The sequence below is a fragment of the Pseudophryne corroboree genome, chromosome 4 (genome assembly GCF_028390025.1).
Source record: "Pseudophryne corroboree isolate aPseCor3 chromosome 4, aPseCor3.hap2, whole genome shotgun sequence".
In the NCBI taxonomy this organism is placed as follows: domain Eukaryota; kingdom Metazoa; phylum Chordata; class Amphibia; order Anura; family Myobatrachidae; genus Pseudophryne; species Pseudophryne corroboree.
Genome location: NC_086447.1, coordinates 484358994 through 484384035, shown reverse-complemented (window position 1 = coordinate 484384035; position 25042 = coordinate 484358994).

Here is a 25042-nt window from a genome sequence, read left to right as displayed (position 1 = left end):
ATGTATAAATAAGGAACGTTTTGAACTGGACACATGCGTGTGATTAAACTGAACGGTGAAACGCATTATGGGGCACGGGGTTTACCTCACAGCTAATTACCATGCCATGATGATCCAGTTCTTGGGGATTCACCTGGGGGTGTACTTTTCCTCACAGCTTCAAGAGGTGCAAGGTAAGGTTTGCAAAAAAATATCAAAATCGGGGGTTCACGCAGGAGAAAGACCCATTTATCCCGCAGTTTATGCAGAATCAGTGAGTTTATGCGTGGTAATCCTCGATTTTAGATGCGGGGAGAAGGCTATTTAATTAAATAGCCTTTCCCCATGCCGCGCAGAACATACACAACAATTATCCATGGGGTAAACCTCACCACTAATTGAATATGTCCCTAAGTGGGTTGATATCTTCTAACATCGCTATTCTGTCTTAAAGATTAGCATTTCTTCAAGTATCATCTTGTATTAACCACTTGCCTGGTGGTTCGCATCGTGGTCACATACCAGGCTGTGTGTCACAAACAATGTGACCAGCTAGAAACACAGAGTGGGTGACTGCTGGAAGATATACTTCTAGCAGCCACCAATCGCAGAGGGACCTCCTGGCTCCTCTGCATCCTTGCACTCTCCTCCAGTGTCTGCTGTGCTGCCGATCACTGCTGGTCGGCCAGCACAGCAGGATCCCCCATCGGGCAGTTGCACAGAGGAACAGCTGCCTGGGAAATGCAAATTAAATCCCACCCCCACCTCAGCCCTCCAGTGCCTTCCCTAGCCAGAAGTCCAATATATATTTCTGTATAGGCGGCATACGGCCACAGTGCTCAGGTCAGCAGGATAATGTATGTGACATCAATGTTCCAAAGTAATTATTTTCTACTTCAAAACGTTGATGTCATATAAAGTTACATATGTCACATAAAGTTTTAAATGTGTTTCATACCTAATTCAATCATAAAAAAACCTGACAATTTCTGGGCTGTATGTTTGTTTTGTTTTTTGTTTTTTTGGCCAAGGTCCCTTATGACTTTTGTGCTAAAGAAACTTTTGACAATCAATGTATGGAGTCTTGTTTCTGAACTGGATGCAGTGAGTCTGCGGCTTAATATCACCTTCACAGCAGATTATTTGTATGGGGTTTCATAGAAGTTCCATATCTATGTAATCTTAAAATTTAATAATCCTTAATATTATATAGAAACATGATATATGCTATTGCTTATAGCTTTTATTCACTTTGGTACATGCTGATTGATCCAGGGTGTAGGACACTAAGGGAGTAGGCTCAAAGGGAGTAGATATATAATTTTAATATCAAAGCCTGGACTTAGCTTGGATGAAATACAGTAGGCAAAGGACTACGATCTCCCCCTAACATCTTATTCTCTCACCTACAGGTAATCAAAACAATTACTACAACTCTCAGCAGCTGCACAGTGAACTAGGATACTATAGCCTGCAGTGTCTGTTTTGCTTAGGTAATCAAAACAATTACTACAACTCTCAGCAGCTGCACAGTGAACTAGGATACTATAGCCTGCAGTGTCTGTTTTGCTTAGGTAATTAAAACAATTACTTCAACTCTCAGCAGCTGCATAGTGAACTAGGATACTATAACCTGCAGTGTCTGTTTTGCTTATGTCACAGGTTCTCAAACTCGGTCCTCAGGACCCCACACGGTACATGTTTTGCAGGTCTCCTCACAGAATCATAAGTGAAATAATTAGCTCCACCTGCTGACCTTTTAAACTGTGTCAGTGAGTAATTAATACACATGTGCACTTGCTGGGTTACCTGCAAAACATGCACTGTGTGGGGTCCTGAGGACCGAGTTTGAGAACCTATGGCTTAGGTAATCAAAACAATTACTACAACTCTCAGCAGCTGCACAGTGAACTAGGATACTATAGCCTGCAGTGTCTGTTTTGCTTAGGTAATCAAAACAATTACTACAACTCTCAGCAGCTGCACAGTGAACTAGGATACTATAGCCTGCAGTGTCTGTTTTGCTTAGGTAATCAAAACAACTACTACAACTCTCAGCAGCTGCACAGTGAACTAGGATACTATAGCCTGCAGTGACTGTTTTGCTTAGGTAATCAAAACAATTACTACAACTCTCAGCAGCTGCACAGGGAACTAGGATACTATAGCCTGCAGTGTCTGTTTTGCTTAGGTAATCAAAACAATTACTACAACTCTCAGCAGCTGCACAGTGAACTAGGATACTATAGCCTGCAGTGTTTGTTTTGCTTAGGTAATCAAAACAATTACTACAACTCTCAGCAGCTGCACTGAGAACTAGGACACTATAGTCTGCAGTGTCTGGTTTGCTTAGGTAATCAAAACAATTACTGCAACTCTCAGCAGCTGCACAGTGAACTAGGATACTATAGCCTGCAGTGTCTGTTTTGCTTAGGTAATCAAAACAATTACTACAACTCTCAGCAGCTGCACAGTGAACTAGGATACTATAGCCTGCAGTGTCTGTTTTGCTTAGGTAATCAAAATAATTACTACAACTCTCAGCAGCTGCACAGTGAACTAGGATACTATAGCCTGCAGTGTCTGTTTTGCTTAGGTAATCAAAACAATTACTTTAACTCTCAGCAGCTGCACAGTGAACTAGGATACTATAACCTGCAGTGTCTGTTTTGCTTAGGTAATCAAAACAATTACTACAACTCTCAGCAGCTGCACAGTGAACTAGGATACTATAGCCTGCAGTGTTTGTTTTGCTTAGGTAATCAAAACAATTACTACAACTCTCAGCAGCTGCACAGTGAACTAGGATACTATAGCCTGCAGTGTCTGTTTTGCTTAGGGAATCTGGAGTTATTGTTATATGCAGAATTTAGGCTGTTTAATTGTTAGATATTTGGGGAATTTGGGATGTCCTCCTCCCATATCATTATTTGTTTGTTTTAGCTTTTATTGCCCACCAGTGGGTGTTGGGCAATGGGTGGAGTTTTAATCAGTGAACCTATACCTTACACATGTTAATGTTAGTTCATATTAGAGTATAGTTGGCTGATTAAGCCTGGCTGATTGATCCAGGGTGTAGGACTCTAAGGGAGTAGGTTCAAAGGGAGTAGATATATAATTTTAATATCAAAGCCTGGACTTAGCCTGGATGAAATACAGTAGGCAAAGGACTATGATCTCCCCCTAACATCTTATTCTCTCACCTACAGGTAATCAAAACAATTATAGCAACTCTCAGCAGCTGCATAGGGAACTAGGATACTATAGCCTGCAGTGTCTGTTTTGCTTAGGTAATCTGGAGTTATTGTTATATGGCTGATTGATCCAGGGTGTAGGACTATAAGGGAGTAGGCTCAAAGGGAGTAGATATATAATTTTAATATCAAAGCCTGGACTTAGCCTGGACTTAAACTGGACGAAAAACTGAAAGAAAACCTCAAACAACACAAACAACAACAGATCAGAATCAGAATCAGCTTTATTGGCCAGGTATACTTGCGTATACTAGGAATTTGTCTTTGGTTTGCTATACAACAGCCAAGTAGGTAACAGATAAGCAGGTGGGGGTGGGGCAAGTAAAGTCACACAGATAGGTATACCGTAGGGACACAAGTTAGTTACATGTACGTCTAGTCAGTCAATGTTCAGGAGTTCAGCAGGCGGACCGCTTGGGGAAAGAAACTTTTGAGGCTTCTGGTGGACCTGGCGGGGACAGCCCTGTAACGCCTGCCTGAAGGAAGCAAGTTAAACATGCTGTGGCCGGGGTGTAGCTGGTCTTTTACTATCTTCATTGCCCGCTTTTTAGCTCTGGACAGGTACAGGTCCTGGACTGAGGGAAGGTCGGCCCTGATGATCTTCTCTGCGGTTCTGACCACCTTTTGGAGCCTGCATCTGTTCCTTGCGCTGGCGGAGCTGTACCATACGAGTATCGAGGAGCACAGTACCGACTCCACAATCGCGGAGTAGAAGAGGAGCAGAAGCTTCTGTGGGATGTTGAACTTCCTTGAACTACTTATCAAAAATAACTGTATGTGCAAATGTATCACCCTCCAACTTACACTCTGTGAACAATATGCAACCCATTTGCAGAAAGGAACATATGTAAGATCAAGTTTTCATCATCCATAATCAGAATCACAAAGATCTTCTGTGGGACAATTGTGAGTTTATCTTCTCATCTACAAACACTTAAAAAATCGAACAGAATTACCATTGCTTCTTAACCCTCTCACAATCCTTTAATTTCTTACAGCCCAAATACATTTCTGCACCCACTTTATCTACGCTTTTGACTCATTTAATACTAAATCTACACCCATTGAGCCTACACTGCTTTTCTCACCTGCATTTTTGCAATTCTTCTGCTCTGATTCCATCACAGTCTCCTCTCCTACTTCCACTTTCCCTCAACCTATTTACCTACTTAACACTATGTCAAGGCTTCCTTATACTCCCCACATCACTCAGTGTCTATCTAATAATGTATCTTTATCCTTCCACCCTAATCTCCTACACCTCCTCCTCTGTATCCCCTCCATCCCTCTGTTTCCTTCCCCCTCCTTTCCTGTTACCCCACTTTCATTCACCTCTGCCCCAAGGTCCTGCTACCCCACAACTCAGCCCTGCTCCCTCTCTCCCTTCCCTGTCACCTCCCCACACCCCCATCCACATCACACTGACCTCCCTCCCTGCCCACCTCCTGCAGTTTCCCCTCCTAGCTCAGGCACCATCACTACTCTCTCATCATCCCTGCCCTCAAAATTAATCTCACCTCATTGCTACAGCAACCCTGATAATCTCATTCACATCTCTCCCACAAATTTATACCCCCTATCCTGTGCCCTCTGGAATGCCAGATCTTTTTGTAACAATCTGGTCACCACTCATGACCTTTTCATTTCCAACTCCCTACACCTACAAGCCATTACTGAAACTTGGATTACGCCCTCTGACACTACTTCTCCTGCTGCTCTCTCTGCTGGGGGCCTCACATTCACACACACACCCCGACCTGGGGGTCGCCGTGGAGGTGGTGTTGGGGTCCTTTTACCTTCTAGTTACTCCTACCAACTTATACCACCAGAACCATCCTTTACATTCTCTACATTTGAGGTCCATGCCATACGCCTCTTCCAACCAGTCCATCTAAGAGTAGCTGTCATTTACCACCCCCCTGGCACTGCTTCCAAATTCATCGACAACTTTGCTTCCTGGCTTCCTCACTTCCTCTCTTCTGACATTCCCTCCATTATCCTAGGCGATTTCAACATCCCTGTTGACATCCCCACACAATACCCTGCCTCTAAACTCCTTAACCTCAACTCTTCACTTGGTCTCTCCCAGTGGACCTCCTCACCCTCCCATGTGAATGGGAGCTCACTGGATCTGGTCTTCACTCACCGCTGTGATATTTCTGATTTTTCCAGCTCCCTATTTCCCCTCTCTGACCACCACCTGCTCTCCTTTAACCTATCTCTCTCGACTTCCCCATCTCTACCACCTAAGGCTACCATCACTAAGCGTAACATTGAAGCTATTGACACCACATTCCTTTCCTCCCTGTTTGACTCACTTCTCTCTCCTATTCTCTCTCTCTCATGCCCTGAACAAGTCACCTCCACATACAATGCATCCCTTACTTCTGCTCTTGACTCTGTTGCTCCACCAACCACTATTCACCCTCGCAAATTAACACCTCAACCCTGGCACACCAAATTCACCAGATATCTGCAAAAATGCTCACGTACTGCTGAGCGACACTGGAGGAAATCACGCTCTAAGGCAGACTTCCTCCATTTCAAACTTATGCTCTCATCCTTCAGTGCTGCCCTTTCTCTTGCTTAAACAATCATACTTCAAGAACCTTATCTCCTCCCAGTCTTCCAACCCCCGGCGCCTCTTTGCCACTCTCAACTCACTCCTCTGCCCACCTCCACCTCGTCTCCCTTCCTCACTCTCTGCTCTTGACTTTGCCACTTACTTCACATCCAAAATTGACTCCATACGTCAGGTCATCACATCACACCAGACCATCAGTAACCAGCCTTCTCCCATCCCTTACCAACCCTCCCCATCCCTCGCACCTACTCTGACCTCTTTCTCCCATGCATCTGGAGAGGAAGTAATGGCCCTCATTCGTTCCTGTCCCCTCACCACCTCCCCATTTGACCTTATACCCTCCCGCCTCCTCCGCTACCTCTCTCCTTCTGCTTGTTCCCATCTTTCTCACCTTCTCAATTTCTCCCTCTCATCAGGCACTGTCCCCTCTGCCTTCAAGCATGCACTCATCTGTCCTATTCTTAAAAAACCTACCCTTGATCCAAACACTCTCTCCAACTACCGACCCATCTCTCTCCTCCCTTTTGCCTCCAAACTCCTTGAGCGTATTGTATACAATCACCTTACTTCCTTTCTTTCCTCACACTCACTGCTTGACCCATTCCAGTCTGGCTTCCGTCCTCTCCACTCCACTGAAACTGCCCTTACAAAAGTATGCAATGGCTTCCATGCTGCTAAATCTAAGGGACACTACTCTCTACTTATTCTACTTGATCTCTCTGCTGCTTTTGACACTGTGGACCATCCTCTCCTACTGCAAATCCTTCACTCCATTGGTCTGCGTGACACTGCCCTCTCTTGGATGTCCTCCTACCTTTCTGACCGTTCATTCTCTGTCTCCTCTCATGACTCTACCTCCCCCTCACTTCCACTAACTGTAGGGGTACCCCAAGGTTCTGTCCTTGGTCCTCTTCTCTTCTCTCTCTATACGTCCTCACTAGGTAAGCTCATTAGTTCTTTTGGTTTCCAATATCATCTCTATGCTGATGACACCCAAATCTATCTCTCCTCTCCAGACCTCTCCCCTGCTCTCCTCACTCGTATCTCCAACTGTCTCTCTGCTACCTCTTCCTGGATGTCCCAGCGCTTTCTTAAACTTAACATGTCTAAGACCGAGCTGGTCATCTTCCCTCCCTCCCGCATAACCTCACCTCCTACAATCTTATTATCTATTGATGGCACTCCTGTCTCCTCTAGCCCCCAAGTGCACTGTCTTGGAGTAATCCTTGACTCCTCCCTCTCCTTCAAACCTCACATTCAGCTCCTCTCACAAACCTGCCGTTTTCATCTAAAAAATATTTCCAAGATCAGACCCTTTCTGATCCAGGATGCTACTAAGATTCTTATCCACTCACTGGTCATCTCCAGACTGGACTGCTGTAATCTCCTCCTGACTGGCATTCCTGACAAATAACTCTCTCAACTCCAATCTATCCTCAATGCTGCTGGCCGTCTCATCTTCCTCACCAAACACACTATGTCCACCTCTCCTCTCTTACTAGACCTTCACTGGCTCCCCTTCCCTTTCAGAATCCATTTCAAGCTTCTCACACTCGCTTACAAAGCCCTCACCCAGTCCTCTCCCATCTACATTTCTGACCTTATCTCCCTTTACACTCCCACCCGTCCTCTTCGCTCTGCTAATGCACGCCGACTCTCCTGCCTACGGATTACTTCCTCCCACTCCAACCTCCAAGATTTTTCACGTGCTGCACCACTTCTCTGGAATTCCCTACCTCTCCCCCTCAGACTCTCCACCTCTCTACAAAACTTAAAACGGGCTCTCAAGACCCACAGCTTCACCAAACTCAGCCAAATCTCATCCTAACCCCCTTTTCAACGCTCTCTATGTACCCCATCTGTGTCACCCCTGTCTGTTTACCCCTCCCCTTTAGAATATAAGCTCTCACGAGCATAGCCCTCTTCCCTCATGTGCTTATCCTTTTTTACTTCAATAATCTTCAACTGCACCAAATCCAGCAGTCTTCTGCCACCTGATACTTATTCAAGGGTCATCTGCTGATGTAACTATGTTTATTTACCCTGTACTTGTCCTATACGGTCATCAACTGTAAGTTGCTGTTTTACTGTTTGATTGTTTGTTTATGTACTCTGTTATTGGGCGCTGTGGAACCCTTGTGGCGCCATATAAATAAATGATAAGAATAATAATCTGTTTAAGAAATGAGTACTACTCAGTGCACAATCAGTTGATATTTTGGTAAAATGGCTGCTCCACCTATTTAAAGTACTCACCAGTCTGGGACTAATAATAGGATACTAAAAGAAAAAAAGGTGGGCGCTCATAGGGGGTGATTCAGATCTGATCGCTGGTGTTTTTGCACAGCGGGCAATCAGGTCGTAATTGCGCATGCATATGCACCGCTATGCGCATGCACATCGGACATCAACAAAGGGCATCGCTGGTCAGTGATGGGATGGTGCAAAAAATCAGTTTGCATGGGAGTACGCAAGGTGATTGACAGGAGGAAGCCGTTTGTGGCTGGTAACTGACCGTTTATTGGGAGTGTCCCGAAAAATGCAGTCGTGCCCAATCGTTTTCAGGGATGGTGTCTGGTGTCAGCTTCGGCCCCGATCAGCCTGATGTGATCGTGCTGGAGAAGTAAGTTCTGGGGTGCGCAGAGATTGCACAAAGTGGATTTTATCAGCTCGGCGTACACATAGGATTGCACACTTGCACGGCGAAAATACACTCCCCCTAGAGGCGGCAACTATCTGAACGCAGGACAGCAAAATTAGCAGCCCAGCGATCATATCTGAATCACCCCCATAGTCCACTATATCACTTTTGACAAATGCATTGCATACGTAGCACAAAACTGCTATTAGGGGGGTTATTCAGGTTTGTTAGCAAACCATAAAAGCAAGCTACTGGGCAAAACCATGTGCACTACAGATGGGGCAGATGTAACATGTGCAGAAAGATTTACATTTGGGCGGGTTATACTGTTCTGCGCAGGGTAAATAAAGGCTTCATAATTTTTACACTGCAATTTAGTTTCAGTTTAATTACTAAATCTAAGTCTAAATCTTTCTGCACATGTTACATCTGTCCCACCTGCACTGCACATGGTTTTACCCAGTAGCTTCCTTTTTTGGTTTGCTGACAAACCTGAATAAGGTCCTAGGTGCATATATGAAGTTTTGATGGTATTGATCAGGCCGGTGCAAGGTTGTTCGACACCCCCCTGCAAACTATAAATTTGCGCCCTTCCTCCTATACTCAACACAGAAGTCACACACCACAAGAAATGGGTGGGGCAATGCCACATAATAGTACCAATTCAAATTACGCCACACAGTATCACAATCTTGTTCACATTACACCGCACATAGTGCCCCTGATTCATATTACACCACATAGTAGTGCCCCTTACACACATATTACCTACAGCAGTAGTGCCCCTTACACACAATGCCCACAGTAGTGGTGCCTATTACACATATAATGCCCACAGTAGTAGTGCCCCTTACACACATAATGCTCATACTCATAGTAGTAGTGTCCATTACACACATAATGCCTACAGTAGTAGTGCCGGTTACACATTATGCCCACAGTAATAGTGCCCCTTACACATAATGCCCACAGGAGTGGAGGGAGAGAGGGGGTGAGATGATGGAGACTGAAGTGATTTCAGTAAAGCTGATTTACAGGTGCAGCGGGGAAGGGAGGAGGGAGGGATCAGGGCCAAACACAGGATTCATAGGGTGGGGGCTTTCCAAATATATGCATCAAACAAAACTAGGCTGCACTCCAAGGACTTGTATACAATCCAATAAACTGCTCCTATACCTCACTCCCTCAGCCCCCAGATATATAATTTCCCCCAGAACAGAAGATCCCCCCCTTCCCCTCAGATACATCATTATCTCTCCTTAGCATGGAATTCCCCCCACAGGCAGATTATTATTCTTCCTCTATAAAAGAATCCTGCCCCACAGGCAGATATTCTTCCCCTATAACAGAAGATCCCCCATCCCCCTGAGACCTCTATCAACCAGTGCAGCTCTGCAGGCAGCCAGTCAGTCTTTAAATGTCCTGTAGCAGGTGTCGATGACATTGCTAGCCTGCAAATTGCTATTAGACTTAGGGGGTGATTCAGACTTGATTGCTGTGCTGCTAATGTTGCAGATCTGCATTCGGATAGTCACCGCCCAAGAGGGAGTGGAAAAACACCTGTGCAAGTGTGCAATCGCATGTGGGCAGCTGCAAATCCGTATGCACCTCACTGTGTGCAGTCTGTGAGCAGCCTACGACTTACTCCTACAGTGCGATGAGAACAGGCTGATCGGGGCTGGAGCTGACATCACACACATTCCTGAAAATGCTTGGGTATGCCAGCATATTTTCCAGACACTTCCAGTAAACACTCAGAGGACAATGAATTATCAGAAAAAGAACGAACGTTTATCCTTAACAGTATTACATTTATATTAAAGCATAATTATTTTAAATTTGAAGGAGAGTTTTTCCTCCAAAGTCAAGGTACAGCCATGGGTACCAAATTTGCACCAGCATATGCGAATTTACTAATGGGGGAATGGGAACAGAAATTCATATATACAGATTTTGAAGAAAAAACCCCCCATCATAATGTATAAAAGGTACATAGATCATTTCATTATAATTTGGATAGGAGATCTTAAAAGTATTGAAGAGTTCATAAAATACATTAATATCAACTCCTTAATCTAAAATTCACTTATAAAACAGATAAAAACAGATGTATTGTTTAGGTCTTATGTTAGATGGTTTGTCATCCGGTACAATAGAATCCTCAACATTTTTTAAAGAAACTGATGCCAATAGTTACATCTATGCAGACAGTTGTCATCATCCTAATTGGAAACATAATGTACCCTATGGACAATTCCTTTAAATTAGAAGGAGATGTAGTAATGACATTCAATATTGGGAACTATCGGATAAACTTGTAAATAGATTCCTTGAAAGAGGCTATTGTAATGTTAAAATTGAAGAAGCAAGCAGTAAAGCATTCAAAAGAAACAGAACAGACTTACTGAATCCCACTTTAAAGAAAGAAACTGATATCATCAAAAATAGACCATTTACCGCTCAATTTAATAGGGAAAACAAACCGATCAAGAAAATCATAGAAACCAATTGGGGTATTCTACAAAGAGACCCCATTCTGGGCCCTCATCTTCCTTCCAAACCCATGAACAGTTTTCGTAAAGCTTCAAACCTCAAAGGTGTGTTAGCCCCAAACACTATAAGACCCATAGAAACAGCAAACATAAAATCAGGTAATTTTTTTTAAAACAATCAGGATGCTACCCATGTACAAAATGTATTTGTTGTAAATTTGTAGAAAAATCACCAGTCATATATGACAAAATAAATAAAAAGTAATTCAGTCTGAAAGGACAATATACGTGTAATTCGACTTTCGCCATATATAGAATTACCTATGAATGGGGGAAAGCCTATGTAGTTAAAACTAAACACATGGTGAAATTACGCATTCAAGAACATCTAATAAATATTAGAAATAAAATCAATATTCATAAACTACCAAGACACTTTTCTGAATGTCACAATTCTGATACAAAAAGCTTTAAGTTTACTATATTAGAACACATTAAAGAAAGTGAAAAGGGTGGGAGCAGAGAATTACAACTATCCAAAAGGGAGTCCTATTGGATATTTACCCTCAACACTTTGACCCCACATGGGATCAATGAGGGCATCAATATAGTTTCCTTCTTCTGATAGCTATTATAAAGAAAGTGGGTGGTCCGGTCAGCTCTGTCATTCAATGTATTATATATATTTTTTTTGTGTACATAAATATATATATATATATATATATATATATATAGTGTTCTATTGAAACTCATTGCTGAATTATGTCCAGGCTTTATTTCCATGGAGCCATTGGATAATAAAATAACTTTTACATTTTTTATTAATTGATAACAAAAGGTGTCATTCTAATGTATTATTGTACCTCCTCTTCTCCCTTTTTGACAATAAATACTGTCTCATATATAATCTGTGCAATAATTGTTTATAAATTTGTAAAGTGCGTGTTAGCTGAAAGACTTTTTTAAAACAACATTCAGTATTTACAAAGGTTGTAGTACACATTACACGTATATAAAAGAAGTGACACTTTCATATACACTAAAAATGATATATAGCAACAAAACTAAAACATCCCTATGTATTTAAAAAAAAATAGTATTTCATGTTTGGTGCTGCATGGTTGTATCATAATTAAGAAAAAAGCAGCCAACAGTAGAAGATTGCGTTGCCATAGGCAACGGATCCCTGCTAAATTATTGCGGTTGCCATTATGTGAGAGTAATCATTATATGACTAGGACTAACCCATATAAATAAGTATGCCACTAAAATGTATATTTCACATTTGAAATAAATTGTATATCTCACGTCTAAAATATAATGTCATTATTGAGGGCAGTCATTATGTGAATAGACTAATATATAAATAAGCACGCCATTAAAAAGAAAATATTTCACTCTTTAAGCACATTATTTAACATTTATATTTAATATTTATAATTATTTTCATTAATTAATAAGTTAGAATAATAATTATATACACTACATACACTATTGAGGTAAAAATTACTCATAAAGAACCTGTATAGGAGTTTGGGTCCAATACACAGACATTGCGTTGCTATGACAATGAAAAGCTCATTGAAATGAACAAAGGCGCGGCCAACATAGGAGGCTGTGTCACCTTGGCAACAGCCTTTCCTATCATGGACCACGATTGCCCCCACGTGATTGGGCCTAGAAGCGGTCACATGACATGTGCAATGATGTTGCGCATGTCAGAAGGAGGCATTGATCACAACCAGGATGCAGACTTCCCGCTCCTGGAGCGCAAAACTAATGAAATTGTCCCACTGAACACCAATGTAACCTAAAGGATTAACCAATAAAAAACATCATCATTATGGGATTTTAAATAAATAAAATGAGGTTTATAAAGAGCTTTAAATGATTTAAGTTCAGCACTAAACAGGAAGTGATGTAATCCATTAAGTGGCTTAAATAGAGAGCTATAGGGACTATCATTCACTCTGCATTTGGATTCCAGAGCACACAGGCGTGTATGATTGCTGCTGGTAAGATTAATATTTATCCCCATTTATTTAATCTATCTAATTTATGTAATACTTTAAAGTAAAATATACTTATTGGACCAATTAATATAATGTTTCTTAAATAGGTCAAAATAAGAATTTGAACAACTGTTAAGAACATTTATACAAGCTATTAAGGATCCTTGGGGCAGATGTATCATCCCCTCCTTAACGTACCTTGGGGCAGATGTATTAACCTGGAGAAGTATTTCCTTAGAGTCAGTTAAGGGGTCAGCTTGCTGGGGGTAGCTTGCTGGAATTTATTAAGTGTGGAATTAATAAGTGTGTTATCCGAACAGTTAAAAAAACAGTTCTTCTTCTTGGGACTGGACTAATCACCTTTTTTTCTTCTCATCTCTCAGGTATGTGAATTCATTGCTACATTGCTACCAGGCTCAGACTGACACACATGCTATGTGCAAACCACAACTTATATTTGAATGTATGTGAATTCATTGCTACATTGCTACCAGGCTCAGACTGACACACATGCTATGTGCAAACCACAACTTATATTTGAATGTATGTGAATTCATTGCTACATTGCTACCAGGCTCAGACTGACACACATGCTATGTGCAAACCACAACTTATATTTGAATGTATGTGAATTCATTGCTACATTGCTACCAGGCTCAGACTGACACACATGCTATGTGCAAACCACAACTTATATTTGAATGTATGTGAATTCATTGCTACATTGCTACCAGGCTCAGACTGACACACATGCTATGTGCAAACCACAACTTATATTTGAATGTATGTTATGTGTTTCTTGTAATTTTCTATGTATGTGCTTGAATTTATTGTGAATAGCTAGAGTAGTTTAAGTCTGCTGACCCTCCCTGTGCAATTTGTTCTATGATCAATTTGCATTTCAATCAGGTGGCCAAATGTTCAGAGGTAGACCTGTTCCTAATTAGAGACAGTATTTCCTTAGAGTCAGTTAAGGGGTCAGCTTGCTGGGGGTAGCTTGCTGGAATTTATTAAGTGTGGAATTAATAAGTGTGTTATCCGAACAGTTAAAAAAACAGTTGAAAAACTTCAAGAAAAGGTAATTTTCAAAAACAACTTACTCTAACTCCACTTAACCCATAAAATACAAACAACCACAGCATGTTCATCAAACTACTGTGTCTAATTTCAATTCATGGAATTCTCACCAAATTTAACACATTCTGCACACACCCAGAAACTCACCCCTCTGTACACATTACAGCTTCTATTCTCCACTCACCTCTTCTAAATACTCATGAGATTTATACTTTCCTCTCTGCAAGTACTTTGACAACCGCAACTGGCCACCAGTACAAACACTCGCAAACATCCACCAAAATGTATCTCACTCTTCTGCTTTTATTAGCTGGTGACATATCACCAAATCCAGGCCCCAACCACCTTTCCCCCTCACACTCTGCTGTCTCAAAACATAGAAATCCATCTAACCTCATAAATATCACGTGTCTCCCATCCCCCTCCAAGTCACTAAAATGTGCCTTATTGAATGCACGCTCTGTTTGTAACAAATTAACATCCATCCATGACCTCTTCATATCTCACAACTTTAATCTGCTGGCTATAACAGAAACATGGCTCACACAATCTGACACAGCCTCCCCTGCAGCACTGTCACACGGTGGTTTCCACTTCTCACACACATCTAGGCCTAATAGTAAAGGTGGTGGGGTCGGAATCTTACTGTCACAGTTTTTCACATACACTGTTTTACCTCAGGTTCCATCACTCGCATTCACCTCATTTGAAGTTCACTCTATCAGGATTTTCACCCCCTTCTCTCTGCGTGTTGCAGCTATCTATCGCCCTCCTGGGCAACCTAAACAACAATTTCTAGAAGATTTCTCTGCCTGGCTCCCACACTTCTTATCCTCTGACATCTCCACCATCATTATGGGTGATTTCAATATAGCTCTTGACAGTCCACAATCTGTTCATGCCTCGAAACTCCTCTCTCTAACCTCCTCTCTTGGCCTCACCCAATGGTCCGACTCCTCTACTCACCAGGAGGGCCACTGCCTTGATCTTGTGTTCATCAGGCTCTGCTCAGTTTCTGAATTCACTAACACTCCTTTCCCTCTATCTGACCACAACTTGATCACCTTCACAATCTCTTCTATTACTTTAAATTCTAGGACATTAAAACCAAGCAAGCCTCCTCTAACCCGCAGAAATACTAACAGTATACATTTTCAACAACTTTCCACTTCCCTGCAACAACGTCTCTCACCAATCTCTACATTCACCACACCTGACACTGCTGTATCACACCTGCACCAGACCCTAGAGAGTGCCCTTGATGAAGTGGCTCCAGCTACCCATCACACTCCACGTAGGCTTAGATGCCAACCATGGCACTCTAAATCAACAAGACACCTACAAAAACTGTCACGTAAGGTAGAACGTCAGTGGCGGAAATCTCAGAATCCAAGTGACTTTCTCACATATAAGACTACCTACCACTCCTATCGTCAGGCCCTGGACACTGCCAAACAAACATATTTCCAATCTCTCATCTCTTATCATGCCAACAACCCCAAGCGACTTTTTAATACGTTTAAATCACTTCTTTACCCTCCCTCACCTCCCCCACTAGCTACTATCAGTGCAGAAGAACTTGCTTCCTACTTCAAGGATAAGATTGATAAAATCCGAGATGAAATGGTATGCTCTAACTCAGCCAGTGACCTGCTCAATTCCCTACCTGAACCCTCTGGCACTTTCTCTTCATTTGATCCCACAAGTGAAGATGAAGTATCATCACTCTTTTCATCCTCCTACTCCACTACCTCTCCTCTTGATCCTATACCCTCACAGGTCAGTAAAACTTTGTCTCCTGTGCTTATCCCAACCTTAACTAAAATCTGTAATCTCTCTCTCTCTACTGGCATCTTTCCCTCTCTGTTTAAACATGCAGTCATTACTCCCATTCTAAAAAAACACAACTCTGACCCAAACACACTTTCTAACTACCGTCCCATTTCTCAGCTACCCAGTCCCTCCAAACTACTTGAGAGGCTTGCCTACACTCGCCTCACACACTTTCTTAACTCGCACAACTTATTGGATCCACTTCAATCAGGCTTTCGTGCCCAACACTCCACAGAGACAGCACTGACCAAAGTAGTGAATGATCTGGTCACTGCTAGATCAAAAGGCCATTACACACTACTCATTCTTCTAGATCTCTCTGCTGCTTTTGACACTGTTGACCACTCTCTTCTCATACAAACACTACAATCCCTAGGTCTTCAGGACACAGCCCTTTCTTGGTTCTCATCCTACCTATCTAATCGCTCTTTCAGTGTTCACTTCTCTGATTCTACCTCCTCTTCTCTACCTCTATCAGTTGGAGTACCGCAAGGCTCAGTCTTAGGTCCTCTGCTTTTCTCAATCTATACCTCCTCTCTTGGTAAACTAATCAGCTCCTTTGGATTTCAGTATCATTTGTATGCTGATGATACTCAAATCTACCTATCCTCCCCAGATTTGTCACCACCAGTATTGGCTCGTGTCACTGGATGCCTGTCTGCCATTTCATCTTGGATGTCATCTCGCCATCTCAAACTCAACATTTCCAAAACTGAATTAATTATTTTCCCACCAGCAAAGAGTAGTTACCAACCTGATATCTCTATAACTGTTGACAATGCAACTATCCACCCCACCCCACAAGCTCGTTGCCTAGGTGTCACCCTCGACTCTGAACTGTCCTTTGTTCCACACATTCAATCTGTCTCTAAATCATGTTACATGCACCTTAAAAACATATCCAAAATACGCCCTTATCTTACACAAGACACTGCAAAAACTCTAATCCATGCACTCATCATCTCCCGCATTGATTATTGTAATAGTCTCCTTACTGGTCTTCCCAAACATAGGCTATCACCACTTCAATCCATTTTAAATGCAGCTGCGAGGCTAATCTTCCTCGCCAGACGTTCTTCGTCTGCTGATCCGCTCTGTCAGTCCCTCCATTGGTTACCGGTATTCTACCGTGTCAAATATAAAATACTTTTACTTACATACAAGGCTATTAACCAAACTGCACCAACATACATCTCTTCACTCATCTCAAAATATCTCCCTACCCGACCTCTCCGCTCTGCACAAGATCTGCGTCTCTCATCCACATGTATTACCTGTTCCCACTCAAAATTACAGGACTTTACCCGGGCTTCACCCACTCTGTGGAATGCACTCCCACGCACAATAAGACTCTCCTCTAGTCTCCAAACCTTTAAACGTTCTCTGAAAACTCATCTCTTCAGGCAAGCCTACCAAATTTCAGATCCACACACATAACCTTCACAGCTTCCCTATCAAGTTTCATCCCCTCTGTACAGTCCACATAAACTCACATTTTGTCTTCCAACATTGCTGGGTGATCATATCCTATACAAACCATTAAGAACCTAGCAAACATGGGGAACCATTATGTGACAGGTAGCATCTATCCTTGTGTATCAATGCCTATTTCCCTATAGATTGTAAGCTTGCGAGCAGGGCCTTCCTACCTCTGTGTGTCTGTCTTTGCCCAGTTTTGTTCTATAATTGTTCTAATTGTAAAGCGCAACGGAATATGCTGCGCTATATAAGAAACTGCTAATAAATAAATAATAAAATAAATGGAGAAGGCATAAGGAAGTGATAAACCAGTGATATGTGCAAGGTGATAAAGGCACCAGCCAATCAGCTCCTAACTGTTAATTTACTTATTGAAACTGATTGGCTGGTGCCTTTATCACCTTGTACATATCACTGGTTTATCACTTCCCTATGCCTTCTACAGGATAATACATCTGCCCCCTTATGTGCGCTTTGTCTTCTCTCTGCTTTTTCGCGGTGATCTTCCTGAGCAGATCACCGGAATGTATGACTTCCTGGGCAGCTGTCATAGCGATGCGCTATGACAGCCCTGCAGCGATGTGTTCCAGTGGCATTCGGTGTGGGTTTGCGCATGTGCTGTCCCCCACCTGGTCGTTTGTGCATGCGCGGCTCTTGTTCTCTGACCTCCGTAGATTCAGCTGGATGCTTTGAGGCAGAGAGGTTGCCACGGCTGGTGTTTATTAGGATGGCGGCTATGAGCTTGCCGTGACCCAAACTACCACGTATCTTCTTAATTTCTCCAGTCCTCCATTTTGTAAGCAGTGTTTGTAGACAATTACATTTATTAGAAATTGCTTCTTTCCATAGCCTTTCACATTTACGCTTTCCCCCGCTTAATTTTTTTTTTGGGAGGGAATGTAAATGAGACATTTCTACATATGTGTTTGTGAATTGAACAAAAAAGCTTTATTGCAACAATTTGAAACAATTTGTAACAAAAACAAAGCCCATAGCGATCCACAGCCACAACGGCAGTGCCAGCCTAGCCCTGACGAACTCACAGAGTGGAATAACGAGCGGTAAAGCGCGGCCAGCCACATCATACATCAGGTAACCGCCACGGCCAACACACAGCACAGCGCTCCCGAAGAAGTGGCCCCATGTACATAGCGATTGCCTTAAACTCCCGCTGTGAGCCGCATCATACATAGAGGTGATGCGGTAACAGCGGGAGTTAGCGTGCGTTATGTGCAAAAAAGCACATAGCGCACCTTCTTACATCTGCCCCATGGTTTCTAAGTCCATAGTAAGTATTTATTTCCCTCACTTTTTACTTCTTAAGTCTTGTATTTAACAATAAAAAAGTATTTTATTATTTGGGTGTATGTGTATATAAGGTACTAACAGAACATCCTCAGTTCATATCCATAAGCATGTGTGCTGGAGCTCCCTTTTCCGCTGGGTAGGGGCTTGGAGCCTCTTCTCGCCTTATAGACGGGCCGCTCTAATAGCTGTGACAGCGGGCTACCTGTACTTCACGGGATCCCATTTCACTGCAAGTCCTACTCTATCACATACATTTTCACATAGATTTTTTTGGAGACCTGGCAACTGCTATCTCATAGGAGAAAATGTGGTCACAGTCCACTGCACCCCAACCTGGGGTGGGGAGTACGTGAGTGCACCCCTCTCCTGGGAATGGCGAGTGCCGTGGATCGTGGATTCCCGTATGTATGTGTGTGTTTGTGTGTGTGTGTGTGTGTGTGTGTGTTAGAGATAAGCGCCTGAAATTTTTCGGATTTTGTGTTTTGGTTTTGGGTTCGGTTCCGCGGCCGTGTTTTGGGTTCGACCGCGTTTTGGCAAAACCTCACCGAATTTTTTTTGTCGGATTCGGGTGTGTTTTGGATTCGGGTGTTTTTTTCAAAAAACCCTAAAAAACAGCTTAAATCATAGAATTTGGGGGTCATTTTGATCCCATATTATTATTAACCTCAAAAACCATAATTTCCACTCATTTTCAGTCTATTCTGAATACCTCACACCTCACAATATTATTTTTAGTCCTAAAATTTGCACCGAGGTCGCTGGATGACTAAGCTAAGCGACCCTAGTGGCCGACACAAACACCTGGCCCATCTAGGAGTGGCACTGCAGTGTCACGCAGGATGGCCCTTCCAAAAAACACTCCCCAAACAGCACACGACGCAAAGAAAAAAAGAGGTGCAATGAGGTAGCTGTGTGACTAAGCTCAGCGACCCAAGTGCCCGACACAAACACCTGGCCCATCTAGGAGTGGCACTGCAGTGTCACGCAGGATGTCCCTTCCAAAAAACCCTCCCCAAACAGCACATGACGCAAAGAAAAATAAAAGAAAAAAGAGGTGCAAGATGGAATTGTCCTTGGGCCCTCCCACCCACCCTTATGTTGTATAAACAGGACATGCACACTTTAACCAACCCATCATTTCAGTGACAGGGTCTGCCACACGACTGTGACTGATATGACGGGTTGGTTTGGACCCCCACCAAAAAAGAAGCAATTAATCTCTCCTTGCACAAACTGGCTCTACAGAGGCAAGATGTCCACCTCATCATCATCCTCCGATATATCACCGTGTACATCCCCCTCCTCACAGATTATCAATTCGTCCCCACTGGAATCCACCATCTCAGCTCCCTGTGTACTTTGTGGAGGCAATTGCTGCTGGTCAATGTCTCCGCGGAGGAATTGATTATAATTCATTTTAATGAACATCATCTTCTCCACATTTTCTGGATGTAACCTCGTACGCCGATTGCTGACAAGGTGAGCGGCGGCACTAAACACTCTTTCGGAGTACACACTTGTGGGAGGGCAACTTAGGTAGAATAAAGCCAGTTTGTGCAAGGGCCTCCAAATTGCCTCTTTTTCCTGCCAGTATAAGTACGGACTGTCTGACGTGCCTACTTGGATGCGGTCACTCATATAATCCTCCACCATTCTTTCAATGTTGAGAGAATCATATGCAGTGACAGTAGACGACATGTCCGTAATCGTTGTCAGGTCCTTCAGTCCGGACCAGATGTCAGCATCAGCAGTCGCTCCAGATTGCCCTGCATCACCGCCAGCGGGTGGGCTCGGAATTCTGAGCCTTTTCCTCGCACCCCCAGTTGCGGGAGAATGTGAAGGAGGAGATGTTGACAGGTCGCGTTCCGCTTGACTTGACAATTTTGTCACCAGCAGGTCTTTGCACCCCAGCAGACTTGTGTCTGCCGGAAAGAGAGATCCAAGGTAGGTTTTAAATCTAGGATCGAGCACGGTGGCCAAAATGTAGTGCTCTGATTTCAACAGATTGACCACCCGTGAATCCTTGTTAAGCGAATTAAGGGCTGCATCCACAAGTCCCACATGCCTAGCGGAATCGCTCCCTTTTAGCTCCTTCTTCAATGCCTCCAGCTTCTTCTGCAAAAGCCTGATGAGGGGAATGACCTGACTCAGGCTGGCAGTGTCTGAACTGACTTCACGTGTGGCAAGTTCAAAGGGCATCAGAACCTTGCACAACGTTGAAATCATTCTCCACTGCACTTGAGACAGGTGCATTCCACCTGCTATATCGTGCTCAATTGTATAGGCTTGAATGGCCTTTTGCTGCTCCTCCAACCTCTGAAGCATATAGAGGGTTGAATTCCACCTCGTTACCACTTCTTGCTTCAGATGATGGCAGGGCAGGTTCAGTAGTTTTTGGTGGTGCTCCAGTCTTCTGTACGTGGTGCCTGTACGCCGAAAGTGTCCCGCAATTCTTCTGGCCACCGACAGCATCTCTTGCACGCCCCTGACGTTTTTTAAAAAATTCTGCACCACCAAATTCAAGGTATGTGCAAAACATGGGACGTGCTGGAATTTGCCCATATTTAATGCACACACAATATTGCTGGCGTTGTCCGATGCCACAAATCCACAGGAGAGTCCAATTGGGGTAAGCCATTCTGCGATGATCTTCCTCAGTTGCCGTAAGAGGTTTTTAGCTGTGTGCGTATTCTGGAAAGCGGTGATACAAAGCGTAGCCTGCCTAGGAAAGAGTTGGCGTTTGCGAGATGCTGCTACTGGTGCCGCCGCTGCTGTTCTTGCGGCGGGAGTCCATACATCTACCCAGTGGGCTGTCACAGTCATATAGTCCTGACCCTGCCCTGCTCCACTTGTCCACATGTCCGTGGTTAAGTGGACATTGGGTACAACTGCATTTTTTAGGACACTGGTGAGTCTTTTTCTGACGTCCGTGTACATTCTCGGTATCGCCTGCCTACAGAAGTGGAACCTAGATGGTATTTGGTAACGGGGGCACACTGCCTCAATAAATTGTCTAGTTCCCTGTGAACTAACGGCGGATACCGGACGCACGTCTAACACCAACATAGTTGTCAAGGACTCAGTTATCCGCTTTGCAACAGGATGACTGCTGTGATATTTCATCTTCCTCGCAAAGGACTGTTGGACAGTCAATTGCTTACTGGAAGTAGTACAAGTGGGCTTACGACTTCCCCTCTGGGATGACCATCGACTCCCAGCAGCAACAACAGCAGCGCCAGCAGCAGTAGGCGTTACACGCAAGGATGCATCGGAGGAATCCCAGGCAGGAGAGGACTCGTCAGAATTGCCAGTGACATGGCCTGCAGGACTATTGGCATTCCTGGGGAAGGAGGAAATTGACACTGAGGGAGTTGGTGGGGTGGTTTGCGTGAGCTTGGTTACAAGAGGAAGGGATTTACTGGTCAGTGGACTGCTTCCGCTGTCGGCCCAAGTTTTTTAACTTGTCACTGACTTATTATGAATGCGCTGCAGGTGACGTATAAGGGAGGATGTTCCGAGGTGGTTAACGTCCTTACCCCTACTTATTACAGCTTGACAAAGGGAACACACGGCTTGACACCTGTTGTCCGCATTTCTGGTGAAATACTTCCACACCGAAGAGCTGATTTTTTTGGTATTTTCACCAGGCATGTCAACGGCCCTATTCCTCCCACGGACAACAGGTGTCTCCCCGGGTGCCTGACTTAAACAAACCACCTCACCATCAGAATCCTCCTGGTCAATTTCCTCCCCAGCGCCAGCAACACCCATATCCTCCTCATCCTGGTGTACTTCAACACTGACATCTTCAATCTGACTATCAGGAACTGGACTGCGGGTGCTCCTTCCAGCACTTGCAGGGGGCGTGCAAATGGTGGAAGGCGCATGCTCTTCACGTCCAGTGTTGGGAAGGTCAGGCATCGCAACCGACACAATTGGACTCTCCTTGTGGATTTGGGATTTCGAAGAACGCACAGTTCTTTGCGGTGCTACTGCTTTTGCCAGCTTGAGTCTTTTCATTTTTCTAGCGAGAGGCTGAGTGCCTCCATCCTCATGTGAAGCTGAACCACTAGCCATGAACATAGGCCAGGGCCTCAGCCGTTCCTTGCCACTCCGTGTGGTAAATGGCATATTGGCAAGTTTACGCTTCTCCTCCGACAATTTTATTTTAGGTTTTGGAGTCCTTTTTTTACTGATATTTGGTGTTTTGGATTTGACATGCTCTGTACTATGACATTGGGCATCGGCCTTGGCAGACGACGTTGCTGGCATTTCATCGTCTCGGCCATGACTAGTGGCAGCAGCTTCAGCACGAGGTGGAAGTGGATCTTGATCTTTCCCTAATTTTGGAACCTCAACATTTTTGTTCTCCATATTTTAATAGGCACAACTAAAAGGCACCTCAGGTAAACAATGGAGATGGATGGATACTAGTATACAATTATGGATGGACTGCCGAGTGCCGACACAGAGGTAGCTACAGCCGTGGACTACCGTACTGTACTGTGTCTGCTGCTAATATAGACTGGTTGATAAAGAGATGTAGTAGTAGTATGTATGTATAAAGAAGAAAGAAAAAAAAACCACGGGTAGGTGGTATACAATTATGGGCGGACTGCCGAGTGCCGACACAGAGGTAGCTACAGCCGTGGACTACCGTACTGTACTGTGTCTGCTGCTAATATAGACTGGTTGATAAAGAGATGTAGTAGTAGTATGTATGTATAAAGAAGAAAGAAACAAAAACCACGGGTAGGTGGTATACAATTATGGATGGACTGCCCAGTGCCGACACAGAGGTAGCTACAGCCGTGGACTACCGTACTGTACTGTGTCTGCTGCTAATATAGACTGGTTGATAAAGAGATGTAGTAGTAGTATGTATGTATAAAGAAGAAAGAAAAAAAAACCACGGGTAGGTGGTATACAATTATGGACGGACTGCCGAGTGCCGACACAGAGGTAGCTACAGCCGTGGACTACCGTACTGTACTGTGTCTGCTGCTAATATAGACTGGTTGATAAAGAGATGTAGTAGTAGTATGTATGTATAAAGAAGAAAGAAAAAAAAACCACGGGTAGGTGGTATACAATTATGGACGGACTGCCCAGTGCCGACACAGAGGTAGCTACAGCCGTGGACTACCGTACTGTACTGTGTCTGCTGCTAATATAGACTGGTTGATAAAGAGATGTAGTAGTAGTATGTATGTATAAAGAAGAAAGAAAAAAAAACCACGGGTAGGTGGTATACAATTATGGATGGACTGCCCAGTGCCGACACAGAGGTAGCTACAGCCGTGGACTACCGTACTGTACTGTGTCTGCTGCTAATATAGACTGGTTGATAAAGAGATGTAGTAGTAGTAGTAGTATGTATGTATAAAGAAGAAAGAAAAAAAAACCACGGGTAGGTGGTATACAATTATGGACGGACTGCCCAGTGCCGACACAGAGGTAGCTACAGCCGTGGACTACCGTACTGTACTGTGTCTGCTGCTAATATAGACTGGTTGATAAAGAGATGTAGTAGTAGTATGTATGTATAAAGAAGAAAGAAAAAAAACCACGGGTAGGTGGTATACAATTATGGACGGACTGCCCAGTGCCGACACAGAGGTAGCTACAGCCGTGGACTACCGTACTGTACTGTGTCTGCTGCTAATATAGACTGGTTGATAAAGAGATGTAGTAGTAGTAGTATGTATGTATAAAGAAGAAAGAAAAAAAAACCACGGGTAGGTGGTATACAATTATGGACGGACTGCCGAGTGCCGACACAGAGGTAGCTACAGCCGTGGACTACCGTACTGTACTGTGTCTGCTGCTAATATAGACTGGTTGATAAAGAGATGTAGTAGTAGTATGTATGTATAAAGAAGAAAGAAAAAAAACCCACGGGTAGGTGGTATACAATTATGGACGGACTGCCGAGTGCCGACACAGAGGTAGCTACAGCCGTGAACTACCGTACTGTGTCTGCTGCGACTGGATGATAAATAATGATATAAAAAATATATATATATCACTACTGCAGCCGGACAGGTATATATTATATAATGACGGACCTGCTGGACACTGTCTGTCAGCAGAATGAGTTTTTTATAGAATAAAAAAAAAAAACACCACACAAGTGAAGTCACACGACGAGTGTTTAACTTTTTCAGGCAATCACAATATAGTATACTATACTACTAACTATACTGGTGGTCAGTGTGGTCAGGTCACTGGTCAGTCACACTGGCAGTGGCACTCCTGCAGCAAAAGTGTGCACTGTTTAATTTTAATAATAATATGTACTCCTGGCTCCTGCTATAACCTATAACTGGCACTGCAGTGCTCCCCAGTCTCCCCCACAATTATAAGATGTGTGAGCTGAGCAC